This window comes from Schistocerca gregaria, chromosome 4, assembly GCF_023897955.1.
Source record: "Schistocerca gregaria isolate iqSchGreg1 chromosome 4, iqSchGreg1.2, whole genome shotgun sequence".
Classification (NCBI taxonomy): domain Eukaryota; kingdom Metazoa; phylum Arthropoda; class Insecta; order Orthoptera; family Acrididae; genus Schistocerca; species Schistocerca gregaria.
Window position 1 is genome coordinate 730,071,131 of NC_064923.1, and position 6,711 is coordinate 730,077,841.

The following is a 6,711-nucleotide window of genomic DNA, read 5'->3' on the forward strand; positions in this document are numbered from 1 at the left end:
AGACTACATTACATTACATTAGTACTTGTACCGTAGACCATGAATACGACACTTCGTAATGATGTGGAACGTGTCAGGTTAATACAAGGTGTCTATACAAGATATTACATTACTGATACGATTCAGCAGGCACCACTGTTGTCGGAGTAAATGCAATTCTGCTGGACGCTTCCAGGGAGTTTTAATAAATTGGTGATACATCGAGGAAGTTTGCACCTGCTATTTTTTATTCCAGGCATTTTGCGTATTGAAATGACTGTTCTGAAGACTGATTGCTGTGCGCCTCGTTGGTTTTCTAGACCTCAATCGCTGGGGTTCTGATAATGAAAATTCTGAATGACTTGGTAATTCTGGGTTGTTTCTATTGTTGTCCATACGTTCAGCACCGATTGTGATCTAAGGATGGTGGTGGAATGTTACTAAGAATCAGTAGCCAGTGTGTGTTTGTGGGGCGAATGTTCGATGTAATGAGGCACATTGCTGCACTGAGCAGTGTGTCATTTTTTTTAATGTCAGCACTGTGGAGCCAGGTGCAACAATAGTACTCTGCGACTGATTGTGAAAGAGTTAAAGCTCAAGATCTGCAAGGGCACCCCGGGCGGTTCCTGTTACTTCCAGAGTGTAATGTTCTGAGCTTTGATTATAGCTGCCGCATTCCGGAGGTGGGTTTTGTATGTCAGTGACCTGCCTAGGCTCACACCTAGCTGTTATAGAGGTCTCCACTGTCGGAGAGTCTTGCTTGTTTGTTCCGTAGATGGAACGTTGATAGAAAGATCTTTTGAGGATTCAGTTGGACAGAACTATGTTGGTAGTATTCCTCCAAAATCTTCGGGACTGACGCTAGTGTTTCTTCGGCTTCCCTAAAGATTTGATCCTATGTGAGCTAAGCAATACAGTTAGCATAAACAAATTTCCTGGTCTTTGTTTCTTTAAGGTCGTATGCATACAAATTATGTACTAACTTTCATTAAGACCTATTAGCTATCTACAAGCACGAGAAACACCGTGTATTTTCCCAATGTGCGTAAGAAATAGCAAGAAGCTGCCAAATACATCTGCTGCCATAACCTTGAAATACGTGACAATTGTTGTAGTCCTATCCTGCTCCCCAGAATAATAAAAGCAAACTATTTTCGCGGCTCGGTAGTATAATTTCGTGGTATCACTTGAAACTAAGGTCTAGGGCAAAAATTAGCCAGTATGATGTAACTAAGACAAAAAATAATTTAAGACAAAAGCTTCCAGCACCAGCAATACCGCCTGTTGAATCTCTAATAAAAAAAAAAATTCTCGAGCATGAGTGTATATCAGAATGATATTTTCACTCTGCAGCGGAGTGTGCGCTGATATGAAACTTCCTGGCAGATTAAACTGGGTGCCCGACCGAGACTCGAACTCGGGACCTTTGCCTTTCGCGGGCAAGTGCTCTACCACCTTTCTTTCAGGAGTGCTAGTTCTGCATGTTTCGCAGAAGAGCTTCTGTAAAGTTTGGAAGGTACGAGACAAGATACTGGCAGAAGTAAAGCTGTGAGTACCGGGCGTGAGTCGTGCTTCGGTAGCTCAGTTGGTAGAGCACTTGCCCGCGAAAGGCAAAGGTCCCGAGTTCGAGTCTCGGTCGGGCACACAGTTTTAATCTGCCAGGAAGTTTCAAGAGTGTATATCTCGGTACAGTACTAATAACACGATGTGCGGCGACTCACCAGTCCTTTCTTCTGCGTAGGTATGCACAAGATTGACGAAGCTCGTATGCGTGTACTGTTGGACGTCAAGAACCAGTTCTGCTGTGACGGAAGCGTTCAGGTAACACTCACTACTTCTGCACCAGAACAGAACCATAAGTATAGGCGTATGCACTCCATAGAAACAACTCTCGTTCTTCGCTTTCATTTTGTGTCTCTCTATGACAGAAAGCGACTGAATTCACACTACGAAGCAAACTAATTAGGGTTCTCTCCATTTATGCACGTTAGATTTAGTTACGCCGCAGGGCATATTAGCTAATCTGCCCTTTTTTTAATCGCTCCTGACAATGCAAACAAAACGACTAACGATGCTCCACAGTGAAGGGTTTTTCTATACAGTATCATAGTCTAGTTTTAGTTATTCTTTTTTTTTTTAGGACATGCAACATTAAGCGACGCCCTTACAGTGAAACCTCAACGAACACTATCTTCTATAAACTGTGCATTAGATAACCGTTTAGCTTTTCCTTTGAGTCAATAACGATTCACACTCTGATAGCAAAAACGAAAACAGCTCGTTGCAGACATAAAGCATTAGGTAACAGTTTAGCTTTTGCTTTGAGTCAATAACGATGTCAGACCCTGACAGCAAAAACGCGAACAGCTCGTTACAGACACAAAGCATTATTCTAGCAGTCGATGTTACCTTTGATTACAGCACGTTTCTCACGAATTATATCTGACTGAATTACATAAGCCAGAAAACGCTTCTGGTCGCAAAGCGAATGGAGTTCCCTTGTTAATGTCTAATTAGCAGCGTGAAGCGATCAGTGCTAGAGCTGTGACTCATCCAGCTTTCTATCGTGGCCGTTAGTGTAAATTGTAAAAAAGTATGAAGAGTTAAACCGCTGCGAAAACCATTCTGCGGAAAACCTGTGAATGAAAGTAAATTATTATGAAACACAAAAGTGAAAATTTATCACTGTCTGGCACAAGATCATCTGGCCCCTTCAACAGTTTTACGGTTTTACAGGGAGCAGTTGTATCCACTATCGCAGTTAAGGTACTGGACGTCGCACGTAACATGCAACACTCCTTACATTTTACAAACAGTTGAAGAACCGAAACAAAGTTCTCAACAAAGAAGAGTTTCGTACACAACAGGTCCAATATTTTTATGAATAGGGATAGTTAATACTATTTATCCTTTGTCAAACTGAAACCACTGTGTTTTTTAAATCGATTTACTTTTTTTTTAACGGCGTTGTATATCTCTTGAAAAGAAGTCTACATCTACATGACTACTCTGCAATTCACATTTAAGTGCTTGGCAGAGGGTTCATCGAACCACAATCATACTCTCTACAATTCCACTCCCGAACAGCGCACGGGAAAAAACGAACACCTAAACCTTTCTGTTCGAGCTCTGATTTCTCTTATTTTATTTTGATGGTCATTCCTACCTATGTAGGTTGGGCTCAACAAAACGAGTTGCCCTTTTTTGCAGCCTTTCGATGTCCTCCGTCAATCCCACCTGATAAGGATCCCACACCGCGCAGCAATATTCTAACAGAGGACGAACGAGTGTAGTGTAAGCTGTCCCTTTAGTGGACTTGTTGCATCTTCTAAGTGTCCTGCCAATGAAACGCAACCTTTGGCTCGCCTTCCCCACAATATTTTCTATGTGGTCTTTCCAACTGAAGTTGTTCGTAATTTTAACACTCAGGTACTTAGTTGAATTGACAGCCTTGAGAATTGTACTATTTATCGAGCAATCGAATTCCAACGGATTTCTTTTGGAACTCATGTGAATCACCTCACACTTTTCGTTATTTAGCGTCAACTGCCACCTGCCACACCATACAGCAATATTTTCTAAATCGCTTTGCAACTGATACTGGTCTTCGGTTGACCTTACTAGACGGTAAATTACAGCATCATCTCCGAACAACCTAAGAGAACTGCTCAGATTGTCACCTAGGTCATTTACATAGATCAGGAACAGCAGAGGTCCCAGGACGCTTCCCTGGGAAACACCTGATTTCACTTAAGTTTTAATCAATGATTTGCCATCTATTACTACGAACTGCGACCTTCCTGACAAGAAATCACGAATCCAGTCGCACAACTGAGACGATACCCCATAGGCCCGCAGCTTGATTAGAAGTCGCTTGTGAGGAACGGTGTCAAAAGCTTTCCGGAAATCCAGATATTTTGAATCAACCTGAGATCCCCTGTGGATAACGGCCATTACTTTGTGCGAATAAAGAACTAGTTGCGTTGCACAAGAACAATGTTTTCTGAAACCATGCTGATTACTTTTCAACAGATCGTTCCCTTCGAGGTGGTTCATAATGTTTGAATACAGTATATGCTCCAAAACCCTACTGCAAACCGACGTCAATGATATAGGTCTGTAGTTAGATGGATTACTCCTACTACCCTTCTTAAACACTGGTGCGACCTGCGCAATTTTCCAATCTGTAGGTACAGATCTATCGGTGAGCGAGCGGTTGTATATGAGTGCTAAGTAGGGAGCTATAGTATCAGCGTAATCTGAAAGGAACCTAATCGGTATACAATCTGGACTTGAAGACTTGCCCGTATCAAGGGATTTGAGTTGCTTCGCAACCCCTAAGGTATCTACTTCTAAGAAACTCATGCTAGCAGCTGTTCGTGTTTCAAATTCTGAAATATTCCATTCGTCTTCCCTGGTGAAGGAATTTCGGAAAACTGCGTTCAATAACTACGCTTTAGCGGCACAGTCGTCGTTAACAGTACCATCGGCACTGCGCATCGAAGGTATTGACTGCGTCTTGCCGCTTGTGTAGTTCACATACGACCAGAATTTCTTCGGATTTTCTACCAAATTTCGAAACAATGTTTTGTTGTGGAACCTATTAAAGGCACCTTGCATCGAAGTCCGTGCCAAATTTCGCGCGTCTGTAAATTTGAGCCAATCTTCGGGATTTCGCGTTCTTCAGAACTTCGCATGTTTTATTCCGTTGCCTCTGCAACAGCGTTCTGACCTGTTTTGTGTACCACGGGGGATCCGTTCCATCTCTTACCAATTTATGAGGTATGAATCTCTCAATTGCTGTTACTACTATGTCTTTGAATTTGAGCCACATCTCGTCTACATTTGCATAGTCAGTTCGGAAGGAATGGAGATTGTCTCTTAGGAAGGCTTCTAGTGACACTTTATCCGCTTTTTTAAATAAAATTATTTTGCTTTTGTTTTTGGTGGATTTGAAAGAAACGGTATTGACCCTGAGATCACTAATCCCTGTATCAGTTATGATGCTCTGTATTAGCTCTGGATTGTTTTTGGCTAAGAGGTCAAATGTGTTTTCGCAACCATTTACAATTCGCGTGGGTTCGTGGATTAACTGCTCGAAATAATTTTCGGAGAAAGCATTTAGGACAATCTCAGAAGATGTTTGTGGTAATATCTGTGGTAATATCATGTTTGTTAATGATTGCAGTATCAAGATCAAGTCAGAGACAGAGAGTAGTTTCAGTCCTGCCGTACCAGATCTTTACAATGACTTACTTTAGTTCTTGATCTACGTATTAGATCAACGTTTCTCTTTAATGTTTCAGAAAATAAACGTACAAGGTAGAATGTATATGATAACTTGAAGAGAGCAAGTTTCCCATTATATAATTTTACTGTTACTAAATACCTGCTTTACAGCCTCTGGCAATATTTCCCTTCTAGTCCTTTACAAGAAGCCAAGTAATTCTAGACTAATAGTGGAATCTACCGTCTTTTTTCGAAATTGAAATAGGGAGGAAAATTATAGTACTGCTCATCTCTTCTGTTGCTACGTACTCTAGTAATCACCTTCCCAACACTGTACCAGTGCTATATGTAAAAAACACACATCAAAAAAAGTTTTGCATCATCCCGTTTCCCAGAACTCCTGAAGATAAACGTTGATTGTGGATATCGTATCACAGACACATTCTTATTGTCTGTTCAGAGATGTCACTAAACCCGGCCAAGGATGTAAACAACCATGCGCCTATTTGACGGCGGGGGTCCGACAGCCGATCAGTTCCAGTCATTCCACCAGGAAGGAGGCACACGGCTCGTGTTTTCTGTAGTTCAACCATGCCTAGACGGTCAAAACCGTGGTTCGATCGTGTCCGCAGTGTTACTTTGTGCCAGGAGGGGCTCTCAACAAGGGAAGTATCCAGACATCTCGGAGTGAACCAAAGCGATGTTGTTCGGACATGGAAGAGGTACAGAGAGACAGGATCTGTCGATGACATGCCTCGCTCAGGCCGCCCAAGAGCTACTACTGCAGTGGATAACCGCTACCTACGGACTGTGTCTCGAAGGAACCCTGACAGCAACACCACCATGTTGAATAATGCTTTTCGGCAGCCAAAGGACATCGTGTTATGACTCAAAAGGTGCGCAATAAACTGCATGATGCGGAACTTCACTCCCGACGTCCATGGCGAGGTCCATCTTCGCAGCCACGGCACCATCCAGCACAGTACGGTAGTGGTAGTAGTAGAGGGTTTTTTGGGCGCACGACAGCATGGTCTTAGCGCCCAGTCAGTAACAGATTGACACACGTGTTAAGAAAATACCCAGAACAGTAAGATAAAACATAACGTAAAACACAGGTAACAAGCTTTGAAAAATATGGGCCTACTCACACCGAAGCGTGAAAGCATGTCATCAGCAGTAAAACATGGACAACACAGGAAGAAAGTGGTAGAGGGAGCTAAGACAATATAGCAGATGGAAATGGCTGGCTGACCGAAAGGAAAAAAGGGAGGTGTCAGCCACTCTGCAATACACTAAAACCTCCAGCCTAAAAGTTTAGGCCAGAGTCCAGACACAGCACAAAACTTAAAACTCTTGACACACACTTCTCATCGTTAGCTAAAACAGAAGGCAGATCCCCAGCAACTTGTGCTTCTGCCCTTGCATCACGGTATAAAATGCAGTCTGTTAAAATGTGCCGGACAGAGATGTGCACACCACAAGCATCACAAAACGGTGGATCCT

The 6,711-nt window shown here is 42.6% G+C and overlaps 1 non-coding gene across 1 annotated transcript; it reads left to right on the plus strand.

The window, feature by feature from the left end:
• Positions 1-1,548: 1,548 nt before the first annotated feature.
• Trnas-cga (transfer RNA serine (anticodon CGA)) lies at positions 1,549-1,623 on the plus strand. Its single transcript has one exon. It is a non-coding gene; the product is annotated as a tRNA-Ser (tRNA).
• The last annotated feature ends 5,088 nt before the right edge of the window (positions 1,624-6,711 follow it).